The sequence below is a fragment of the Polyodon spathula genome, chromosome 11, assembly GCF_017654505.1.
Source record: "Polyodon spathula isolate WHYD16114869_AA chromosome 11, ASM1765450v1, whole genome shotgun sequence".
Taxonomy (NCBI): Eukaryota; Metazoa; Chordata; class Actinopteri; order Acipenseriformes; family Polyodontidae; genus Polyodon; species Polyodon spathula.
In genome coordinates this window covers 37,550,548-37,562,903 of record NC_054544.1, presented here as the reverse complement: position 1 = coordinate 37,562,903, position 12,356 = coordinate 37,550,548, and the positions used below count along the sequence as shown (strand labels likewise).

The 12,356-nt window shown below is 40.8% G+C and overlaps 1 protein-coding gene across 1 annotated transcript in view; it reads right to left on the bottom strand.

Moving 5' to 3' along the window:
- The window catches only part of LOC121322539 (inactive N-acetylated-alpha-linked acidic dipeptidase-like protein 2), a 300,815-nt gene that overhangs the window by 120,004 nt on the left and 168,455 nt on the right, over positions 1-12,356 (bottom strand). The gene's annotated exons all lie outside the window — the stretch shown is intronic.

Sequence of the window (12,356 nt, the reverse complement as noted above, 5' to 3'; positions counted from 1 at the left end):
ACCCGATGGTTCAGCCAGCTTCCTTTTTCACCCAGGAACTTGAGAGCAGATGTCAGCGAGCTACTGACCTCTGGAGGACAAAGGCCAGCCCTGTAGGTGTCTGCACTGAGCTCACTGGGTGTCTGGCCCAGCAGGGTTCGCTGCAGAGTAATAAGGAGAAACAGTCCCTGCCAGTTTTACCTTCCTACCCATGGCAGCGCCACAGCCAATGTAACACTCCCTTCAGAGTCCCCAGTGAAGACCAGCATACGCACAGCCGTGTCTGTGCTTCTACCAGGTGATATCTGGTAGAAGCACAACATCACTTTTCCTAAAAATCACCAGGACCAAAATTCTGTTGTCTATAGACAATACATCATTGAAAATGGAACTCACAAATATTGTCAAACCTGTTTTCTACCCTTGTTTTTCTTCTGAATTGTTATGGGATAATTTAGAGCCCAAATCGAGTTTATCAGCTCTCCGTTCATATGAAGTTGCAGTTAACTCGGTGATATATATTCATAGTCATAAATCTTTGATGAAACTGTAAACCAAGTTAAAGAAAAATATAAAAATACTGGCCTTGTAGCTTATCCACCCTTCAGAAAAACCATTATTACCAGAAATACAAAAAAGGAAATGCCACACTTGGGATTTGTGATCCTGATTGCATTTCCTTAGGAGTCTTTCTATTTTCTTAATGCATTATGCTACTTTAATATTGATTTAAAGGTGACATTAGCTGTGATACAGGCTTACAGAGAAATGTTTTATATGCTGCTTTTTTATTTTTATGTTTTTATTTTATTTTTATTTTTATATTTTTAGTTGAAGTAAAAAAAACAGTGTTGTGAAACAAAAAAAGTCCAAAACTGTTCAAGGGGACCATCTAAAGGTTGTAAACACAAATACTGTATGCATCTAATTTCACACTGATTTTACCTGTTTATACAACCACCACAAGCTGCATAATTTCATACCAAGCTACACCTGGCCAGGTTGTTTACGTTTCTCATTGCTGCCTAGTATTGGCCACCACCATTGCAGAAGCCCATTGTTCTCTGGGATGAAATTATCTTTACCCGTTATTGGGTTGTTTCCATGACCATTAGTGTGGAATCACAAAACGATTTGATATTTTTTCAAATGAGGCAAATGACCTTTGGGTTACTGTAGGTGCTGATAGAAATATTCCACCATTTCCCACAAAAATCATTTGGAAAGCTGGCAAAGTATAACATTAAAACATCCCCAGCTATGCACACAGAAAATAAGCAAATACAAATACATAAATAATTGAAATGACTCTGCATGCATATTTTAAAATATTCGTTCATATTATCAATTTAAAATAACACACATATATATATATATATATATATATATATATATATATATATTATATATATTATATATATATATATAATAGTATTACTTTGAATTAACATCGCCCTCGAATTAACGCCACTTTCAATAAAGAAACGTAAAGGTATTTTTTTCTACCGCTGCTCAAAAAAGAGCGTACAAGTGACGCTCTCGAAGAGACTGCAGCCTCAATCCACTGTGTAATACAAACTAATGACACACACCTTAGTAAATTTTATTTTATGGTACAGTCCCGAAAGACAACCCAAGATGAACTACTTACAGCACAGCAGTACCTCACATCTTTTTTTTTTTTTTTTTATCCCAGCAGAGTTCAGTGACAACACAGCAGGGGATAAAACAAGGGCTGTCTGTTTACCTCGTCCTCAGCTTGGATGGTGAAAACTTAAACTCAGAGGAACTTAAATCTTTGCCGGTCGCTCTAACCGCTATCCAAAAGCTGGTCGAAGATATCTTCTTGTAGGGCGTTTAGTTGTTTTGTTTTTTATTCAGTTAGAATTTTACTCAGTCATGTACAAATATATGATAAAAAAAAATAACAGAGTAGGATATATTTTAGTTTTAACAGAAATTAAACCGATATTCAGGGGTAATATTTTTTGTTAAGAAAAACAACTGCATCACACTCAACCACCTTTCTCTCTCCTCTTCTTGTCCCACCCCATAGCAACCAATACACACTTTTGATTCGTTGGTACAGTACTCTCCTGACCTCTCAACTCCCACCTAATAAGCTCTCATTACTGTCAGTAAATGTGCTGTTTTCAAGCCCCCAAAACACACAAGAGTATGGTGCTGCAGATCGGAGCCTTTCACTGCACTGCTTCTAAAATGCCTTAAATCATGTAATAAAATATCGCAGCATTTGTAAATCATCAGTATTATTAATAAAGGCCGTCCTCATATAATATATATGCCAAAGTAATGGCAGAAACCAGAGGAAATGGCATCAAGCACAATTGGAACAGAAAAGTGCCCGAACTCCTCCCAAACAAGATCTATAACCATTGCAATCTAGTGTAGTATAAGTTTAAGAATTACACATTCAAATCAATGACTTTAATGGAGATGAGCTTTTTATGACACAGCTGTCTGTTCGTTGAAAAGGAAGGGAACAAAGACAGCATCACACGAGCAATAATTTGATTGCTACACTCAGCCTCCAAGACAGCAGAAAAATACCATAAATATTTATTAAAATCACTTATACACTGTGTGCATGTCTGGATGAGAAGTCATTCTTGCACACTCAGTATTTTAAAGGTCAAAAAAGGATCAGCTGGTTATTGCATATGCTGGAAAAAGGGGGGAGGCCTGTTATCTTATGAATTTAAAAAAAAAATTGATATATCACTGTTCAATACTGGTATGTCTTTTTGACAAGTTTAAAGGCTTATTTTAAGAAAAATGAAGGTCCCTGTCAGCAGTATATATATATATATATATATATATATATATATATATATATATATATATATATATATATATATATATATATACAGTACTGTGCAAAAGTTTTAGGCAGGTGTGAAAAAAATGCTGTAAAGTAAGAATTTTTTCAAAAATAGACATGTCAATAGTTTATATTTATCAATTAACAAAATGCAAAGTGAGTAAACAGAAGAAAATTCTACATCAAATCAATATTTGGTGTGACCATCCTTTGCCTTCAAAACAGGACCAATTCTTCTAGGTAAACCTGTACACAGTTTTTGAAGGAACTCGGCAGGTAGGTTGGCCCAAACATCTTGAAGAACTAACCACAGTTCTTCTGTGGATTTAGGCAGCCTCAGTTGCTTCTCTCTCTTCGTGTAATCCCAGACAGACTTGATGATATTGAGATCAGGGCTCTGTGGGGGCCATACCATCACTTCCAGGACTCCTTGTTCTTCGTAACGCTGAAGATAGTTCTTAATGACTTTTGCTGTATGTTTGGGGTCATTGTCATGCTGCAGAATAAGTTTGGGGCCAATCAGTTGCCTCCCTGATGGTATTGCATGATGGATAAGTATCTGCCTGTACTACACAGCATTGAGGAGAACTTTAATTCTGACCAAATCCCCAACTCCATTTGCAGAAATGCAGCCCCAAACTTGCAAGGAACCTCCACCATGCTTCAATGTTGCCTGCAGACATTCATTCGTGTACCGCTCTCCAGCCCTTCGGCGAACAAACTGCCTTCTGCTACAGCCAAATATTTCAAATTTTGACTCATCAGTTCAGAGCACCTGCTGCCATTTTTCTGCACCCTAGTTCCTGTGTTTTCGTGCATAGTTGAGTCGCTTGGCCTTGTTTCCATGTTGGAGGTATGGCTTTTTGGCCGCAAGTCTTCCATGAAGGCCACTTCTGACCAGACTTCTCTGCAGTAGATGGGTGTACCAGGGTCCCACTGTTTTCTGCCAATTCTGAGCTGATGGCATTGCTAGACATCTTCCGATTGCGAAGGGAAGTAAGCATGATGTGTCTTTCATCTGCTGCAGTAAGTTTCCTTGGCCGACCACTGCGTCTACGGTCCTCAACGTTGCCTGTTTCTTTGTGCTTCTTCAAAAGAGCTTGGACAGCACATCTGGAAACCCCTGTCTGCCTTGAAATTTCTGCCTGGGAGAGACCTTGCTGATGCAGTATAACTACCTTGTGTCTTGTTGCTGTGCTCAGTCTTGCCATGGTGTATGACTTTTGACAGTAAACTGTCTTCAGCAACCTCACCTTGTTTGAGCTGTTCCTCACCCAGTTTTATTCCTCCTACACAGCTGTTTCTGTTTCAGTTAATGATTGTGTTTCAACCTACATATTGAATTGATGATCATTAGCACCTGTTTGGTATAATTGTTTAATCATACACCTGACTATATGCCTACAAAATCCCTGACTTTGTGCAAGTGTACCTAGAATAATTGATGCTGTTTTGAAGGCAAAGGGTGGTCCCACCAAATATTGATTTGATGTAGAGTTTTCTTCTGTTCACTCACTTTGCATTTTGTTAATTGATAAATATAAACTATTAACATGTCTATTTTTGAAAGCATTCTTACTTTACAACATTTTTTCACACCTGCCTAAAACTTTTGCACAGTATATATATATATATATATATATATATATATATATATATATATATATATATATATATATATATATACACACACACACACACACACACACACACACACACACCTTTTAAATTGCGATGAATACATATTTTTTGCATGTGACAGAACTATCTACCATGGATGTCCACACTGCATATTATTATAGATCTGATATTGTTGGAAACACTATCTGCTTGACACTATAACTGTTATAGTAATTAGTATTACGATTTATTTATGTACTGTATAGGTATGATGGCAAATCTGTGTGTTTTTGTATTGTTTTGCAGCGTGGATGGGAAGTCCCATCCACATTAAAAACCTTGTGCAGAAGGTGACCATCTCCCGAGTTAATTCATTGTTTAATTGTTGCTAATCAGGATATGGTCACCTGCATATAAGCCTTAAGTTCTCTGCAGTCTGGGTGGGATTACAGAGAAGTACGAGAGAACTTGAGAGAACAGTGAGTTTAAACAAAACCTATAGGAACAGTGAAGGCGATTGCCCAGCCTGACCTGTAATCAGTTTTGTTTCGTTTTTGTTCGCCTTTTTATTTTCGCTCTGTAAGCAGTTTGTTTTTGTTAAAATATTTTATTTATTTTTGTTGTTCAAATAGAAACAGTGCATGCCGCGTCCTTTGCACTGCAGTTACTTTATTTGTTTTTGTTCCTGCTTCTGGCCTGACGTCACCACACGGCTACCCTGTCACACGTGGTGTCCAGCGCGGGATCACCAGCACCTCCTGGACTCAGGCCAGAGCAGGTTCTACAAGAAGAGAAGGAAAAGCAGAGGAAGCAGCAGCTGATGCAGCCACAGGGGGAAGTCTGCTGGGTCTGCTTTGAAGGAGATGAGTGGCGTTTTGCGGTCCATGAGCCCTGGCATATCTCGCCAGAAGACCAGGCAATGCCACTACCATTGGTCGTCTGCCAGAGCTATGTCATGGACAAGTGGTGCCCTGGTTGTGGGGAGTTTAGGCAAACAGTGGTCATCTGCCCCATCCAATACCAGGGAGAGGAGTTGACTGCATGAGCAACCCAAGACCTGGCACCCTGGAGAAGACCCCAGAAGCGGGAAATACCAGCTGCAGCCGCAAAACGGGAGAGCAGCTGGGACGTCATCTTTCGTAAGGTTACGAGCAACTGCTGGTGCCCCATCTGCGGAGTGCGGGGGCATTCCCCACTCAACTGCATCCTCCCAGGAGAGACGAGCCCAGAACCACCACTGCCATTTACAGAAGGGGAGGAGCCTCTGCCGCCTTCGATGCCAGGAGGGGAGGAGCTCCTGCCGCCTTCGCTGCCAGAAGGGGAGGAGATCCTGCCGCCTTCGCTGCCAGATGGAGGGGAGCCTCTGCTACCATTGCAGTCAGAAAGGGAGGAGCCTCTGCCTCCACCACCAGAGAGAAAAGGGGAGCTCCTGTTGTCTCCTTCATGGCCAGGGGCTCCCCTCCCACCATTGCCTCCCAAGGGTCCACTGCCACCATCAGCTCCCATGGGTTTACTGCCACCGTCGCCTGGGGTCACAGAGCTCTGCTTCAACTTGGGTCACTGAGAGCTCTGCTTCACCTAGGGTCGCTGCCAGCTCAGCTTCTCCTGGGGTCGCTGCCGGTTCAGCTTCGCTTGGGGTCGCTGCTGGCTCTGCTTCACCTAGGGTCGCTGCCCTTAACGGCAGCAGGGAGTACTGTGACCGGAGCCCCACAAAGGGGAGCTGCCGACCACAAAAGGGGAGCTGCCAACCACGAAGAAGGGGGGGGAGTGTTTGAGGAGACCACAACCACCACCCCTGTGCCATAGCCCGGCGCCTGGGGGTTGGTTCCCTCAACCTGGGCTCCCAGACACCGAGGCTGCATGTCTGCACCTCTAGTTGGTGGGCCTGACTCCCAGATCATGACACTGCCAAGCACAGGAGGTCGCCTGGTCTCCTGCTCTGCTCACACGTCGCTGCACGGTCGCTTGGGCTCGCACCTCTGCCTGGAGCTGCAGCCAACTACTCGCCTGCCTGCGCTCCCGACGTCCACTACGCCTGGGTCCCCTGTCACCAGGCCTCAGTCCCGCCAGGAGGGCGCCGTACTATGGACTGTCCCTCCCTCAGCAATGGGAGAAGGAGGATTTCCCACCATGGCCTACCCCCATGAACCATTTACTTCCCCTCTTCTGGGACTTTGGGACTAAGGGAGGTGGCCGTTGGGGCTAAGTGTGCTGTGCATTGGGGGTGGGGGGGGGTATGGGGTTGTAGTATGTAACAGGGCCAGGAGCCCTCTACATGAGAGAGGGGCAAATCCCTGCTCCTAATAACCATATTTGTTTATTATTATTATTATTATTATTATTATTATTATTATATTATTAGTAGTAGTAGTAGTAGTAGTAGTAGTAGATTGATTTTATGTATATGTATGATGGCGAAGCCATGTGTTTATGTATTGTTTTGCAACATGGATGGGAAGCCCCATCAACATTAAAAACCTTGTGCAGAAGGTGACCATCTCCTGATGAATTAATTGTTTAATTGTTGCTAATTGGGACACGGTCACCTGCATATAAGCCTGCAGCTCTCTGCACTCTGGGTGGGAGTACAGAGAAGTACAAGAGAACTTGAGAGAACAGTGAGTTTAAACAAAACCTATAGGAACAGTGAAGGCGATTGTCCAGCCTGACCTGTACTCAGTTTTGTGTGCAAGATTTGTTTTTGTTTGCCTTTTTATTTTTGCTCTGTGAGCAGTGTTTTTTTGTTAAAATATTTTATTTATTTGTGTTGTTTAAATAAAAACTGTGCATGCCATGTCCTTTGCACTGCAATTACTTTGTTTGTTTTTGTCCCTGCTTCTGGCCTGATGTCACCACATGGCTACCCTGTCAGAGAGATGCACATGGCCAGAGGAAAAACATTTTCTTTTCCCTAGTAAACCTACAACACCCTTGTGGCAAAGTGGCTTCTGATAGTAAACAGGTGTATAGCAGGTGTGGTGCTGGTGCAATAATCCAAATAAACCAACAGACAACAAAGTATGGGTGAAATGGTTTGTTTATTATCTGTTTATAATCCAAGGGTCTGATGACCAGACAGTAAATAACGAGCTTGCAGTACACAGCCATGTGTACTGCACAGTATTGAAAAAGGGTTGCAGTCCTGTCAATAATATGCACAGTACTTAACACACACAACTAGACACACACACAATCACTAGCCCAAAGTGAGTGCTTGTGGTGCAGTACAATACAATACGTGCTTTATTTGTGAGTGACAATGATAACAACGTTAATCGTGGCTGAAGTGCAGTGTTGATCCGATTTGTGCTGCCCTTGGCGACAGCACCGGATTTGTGTTTAGCCTTCTAGTGCTATAATCAGAAAACACAGACAGTTACTAAACAGACACGGACAAACAAACAAAAACACTCAAGAATATATCCAATACGCGTTCCATGCGTCTCTCATGGTCCTTCCAGTTTCTAACCCAAAACCAAGCGAAGGAAAAGATTAGCGTTTCTCTGGCCCCTTTTATGCTATCCCGCATGACCCCTTGGTAAACTATTGCAGCTGCGTGTATTGCTTGCAGCTGCTACCTCGTTTACCTTCCAGGTCAATACATTCCTGCAACAGAGTCTCACTTCCATCCAGGCTGACCGACTTCCCAACCACCGGAAACGAACTGTCAGGACAGCCTGTCCAGATACTTTTCCTTTCTCTAATTAACACCCTCACAGGGAGATTTACAACCAGAACTCATTGTATTTCTGTCACAACCCTATATAAATTCAGAAATAGCTGCTACTATAAATGACAAACAATATAGTATACAACACTAGAGAGGTCACTAACAACATATATGTACAGACAGCAGAGTGCTTTTTTTCCCCCATTCATTTTCCAACCCAGAATAGCCTAAGCCATTCACATAGACGCAGGATAGTAAATACAGAACTTACTCAATAAACCAAATTGTGTAAAGTGCTTGCATTTATCATAGAGAACAGAGTCCAAAGTTTAATAAATCAATCTACTCAATTGCTGCAGCTATGGCCAAATGTTTTGCATCACCTAGAACTGTATAATTTAGATATTTTATTGAATATCATGTTATCAAAGAAACTACAAAATTATATAAATCACAAAAGTACACTGGAAGCCAAATTAGTAATACAGTATTTCATGTTAGATTTCAAAATGTCATATTTTTAATTATTGTCCATTATTTATTAAGTAAAACCACAAAGCAGTATGTAATGCAATATGTTAACGTAACATTATTTGGCAGGTTTCATTTGCTTTCATGAAGCTAAATGTGTTAATTGTATAGGGTGATACACAATGTTTGGCGATAGCTTTGTCATTTCCTGCCTGAGTTACTAAGACACAGGACTAGCACCACCAAGGGGCTTCCTCTGGCTCACTGGTTAAAATGGAATTCCATTATGTTTCTTTAAGATTCATATAACAAACTAGGAAAGCCACAAAACTGATACCTTTTTTTTAAAGGAAGCAAACATTTTTCTTTTTTTTTTAGAAATTATCCATAGTGGTGAACATACTGCTTTCATAGTTCCTGTTTGAATGCTTCTATGAAAACTTACAGTACAAGGCCTAACTTGTTCAGTTGATCTGAACATGTGTATACATCTTCACAAGGATGAGGGGACAAGACAGACAGTTACACATTCTTTATACGAAACTGTCCACCCAAAACCCACCCTTTGCTATTATAATTGTTTATTATAATGAAGCATAATTGTTTGCAGGAACACATTGGTGAGATATTCCGGAAAACACCCTGTGCAAGTAATATTACTGAGTAAAAGGCTTTAAGATGATGTATCTACAGTATATCTGTGTGAAGGATAGTGCTATAAGCTAGATATTAAGAATACGAATACGTAAAGAATAAAGCCTTTTGAGAAATTGCTTTTTCCCAAAATACATTTGTGAAAAAAAAAATATATATATACAAAGAAAACCCCACTGAATTGTTTCAAAGCCAGCTCCTCAACTCTGGTAAAACGAGCTGCATCTCTCTCATGTTCTGCTTAATAATTTAACAGTTTGGATAAAACCCTGTGAGCAAAGACATCAAACGTTTCCCTTCAAACATCTTTATTTGTAACTAAATAAGGAGTCTGAGTCCTTTCTTAAAGCGTCTACCTAGAAGTATTAGGTATTATACGTTCTTTTTGGTGTTCGCTTTGGATTTGAAGAGGAGCATTCTGATCTGCCAATTAAAACAACAAACATACTGTACTGTACAAAGAGAAACAATATTGTAAAGCTACACTTTAGTATAAGGAATTTGAAGACAACATATTGAAACATTAAATAGCAAGTAGCTATCATTTTTTGTTTGGTGGCATTTTTGATACCCAGCTACTCTCATACCCACATACACAGAGACAATTGCAGGGTCATTAGAGGTGAATACAATACACATATTCCCCTACCATATGCATAGTGAACAAGCCTGAATCAGCATTATTCTAAATGATGTATGGCTGTTCTGTGGGGTTGCTGAATGCACAGCATGGGTGATGTATATTCACAAACATTGCTGCTTTTCTTTAAAACATGAACAAACCCTTAATGTTTCATGTGCAAACATGGTGACACTTTGAAGTGACAGCAAAGTCTGACAGTTTGTGAACTGAACTCAGTGCATACCACGTTTTGATCACAGCATGTGCATTCAGAATTTGTTTCATTTCTGTGGAATATTTGGACAGTGAAGCTAGTAATGCCCATCCTCATGCTATTACCCAATTCCACAAATAATTCATATCATAACCAGTATTGTGGAATAACCTGTTTGAATCAATGCACCTACTGAAATGACTGACATGGAAATAATATAGTACAATTCTTCAAGAGCTGGTACTTTTCACACTTTCATTTCTAAACATGAACAAACAGTTCTACCAGTTTTACCAGGAACAACTACAGTAACTACCCATGTGGCTCTGCATGCCCATGCTGTGGCTACAGCAGCTTATTGGAATATAAATTTCATATGCAGGTGTCGTGCAGTGTCTAATGTGGTGGCTGATGTTCTGGGGGCATGCCATGACACTTCCATCTTAAATAATTCCACCCAATATAAGTGGTCTCCCAGTGAAGAGGTGTTTCATATTTGGCCTCACAATGCATAATTTCCTTGTACCCATTAGTAAGATATAATATATTTTTGCAAATTTTTGACACTGACTGTTATCAGATCTTCAACCAAAATCTAATATTAGATAAAAGGGACCCAAATAACGCAACATTTTGATACTTATTTATTTATAAAAGAAAGTTATGCAACACCCATGCCCCCGTATGAAAAAGTAATCGCCCCCTTAGACTCAGTAACTGGTTACGCCACCTTTAGCAGCAATAACTGCAAACAAACGCTTCCTGTAGTTATTGATCAGTCTCTCACAGCGCTGTGGAGGAATTTTGGCCCACTCCTTCATACAGAACTGCTTCAACTCAATGACATTTGTGGGTTTTCATGCATAAACTGCTTGTTTCAAGTCCTGCCACAACATCTCAATGGGGTTTAGGTCTGGACTTTGACTAGGCCATTCCAAAACTTTAAATTTCTTGTTCTCCAACCATTCTGATGTAGACTTGCATGTGTGTTTTGGATCATCGTCTTTCTGCAAGACATCAGCTTCAGCTCACGGATGGATGGCCTGACATTCTCCTGTAAAATTCTCTGATACAGAGCAGAATTCATGGTTCCTTCAATGATGGCAAGTCGTCCGGGTCCTGATGGAGCAAAGCATCCTCAAATCATGACACTACCGCCACCATGCTTGACTGTTGGTATGATGTTCTTACTGTGGAATGCAGTGTTTGGTTTTCGCCAGACATAACGGGGCCTATGTTGGCCAAAAAGTTCAATTTTTGACTCATCTGTCCATAGAACGTTGTTCCAGAACTCTTGAAGATCATCCAGGTGCTTTTTGGCAAACTTGAGAAAAGCATTCATGTTTTCTTAGTGAGCAGTGGTTTCCGCCTTGCTACTTGGCCATGAAACCCATTTTTGCCCAGTGTCTTTCTGATGGTGAACACTGAACTGACCTTAGCCAAGGCAAGACAGGCCTGCAGATCCCTGGATGTTGTTCTAGGGTTCTTTGCGACTTCCTGGACAATTTTACACCTTGCTTTTGGAGAGATTTTGGCAGGACGGCCACTCCTGGGAAGATTCACTACTGTCCCAAACGTTCTCCATTTGGACAATATAGCTCTGACTGTAGTTTGGTGGAGCCCCAGTGCCTTAGAAATGGCTTTGTAACCCTTTCCAGACTGATAGGCATCAACATTTTTTTTTTCCCGGAGGTCTTCAGGAATTTCTTTTGATCGTGGCACGAACTGCCCCTCGAACCTGGGTGCTGACAACTTCACTCTGATAGTAATGGCCAAAGTTAATCTGATTTATACTGGGCAGGGCTGGCCCAAATCTGGCCTGATTGTTAACCAAAGTATTCAAACAGTTGACCCTAATTATCCCTTAATTGGGTTGAGTTAACTAGAGTGGCAATAACTTTTCCACACCTGAAGATTGCATGTTTGATTACCTTGCACACCAAACAAAAGAAAGAAGCACCACCTTATTAAATATTTAATAATCCTCCAGTACACACACACAAAAAAAATTCTAATCCAATTACATGCTGCCGGCAGATGTGCTCACAACAGTGTTGACTATAATTCTGTGCACTATGACATCAAAGATATTAACTGCAGTAATTCCAAAATTGCCTTTAATACACATGAAGACTTGAACCCACTGAAATAGCAACATAAGCCATTACTTATGACCTTCAAACCTTATTGGAAATTCTTAATTATGAACTGAGAATCAGGATAGATTATTTTTTTTAACAGTAGAAAAAGTGTTTCAATCTCATCTGTTTTTTGAGGTATGAAC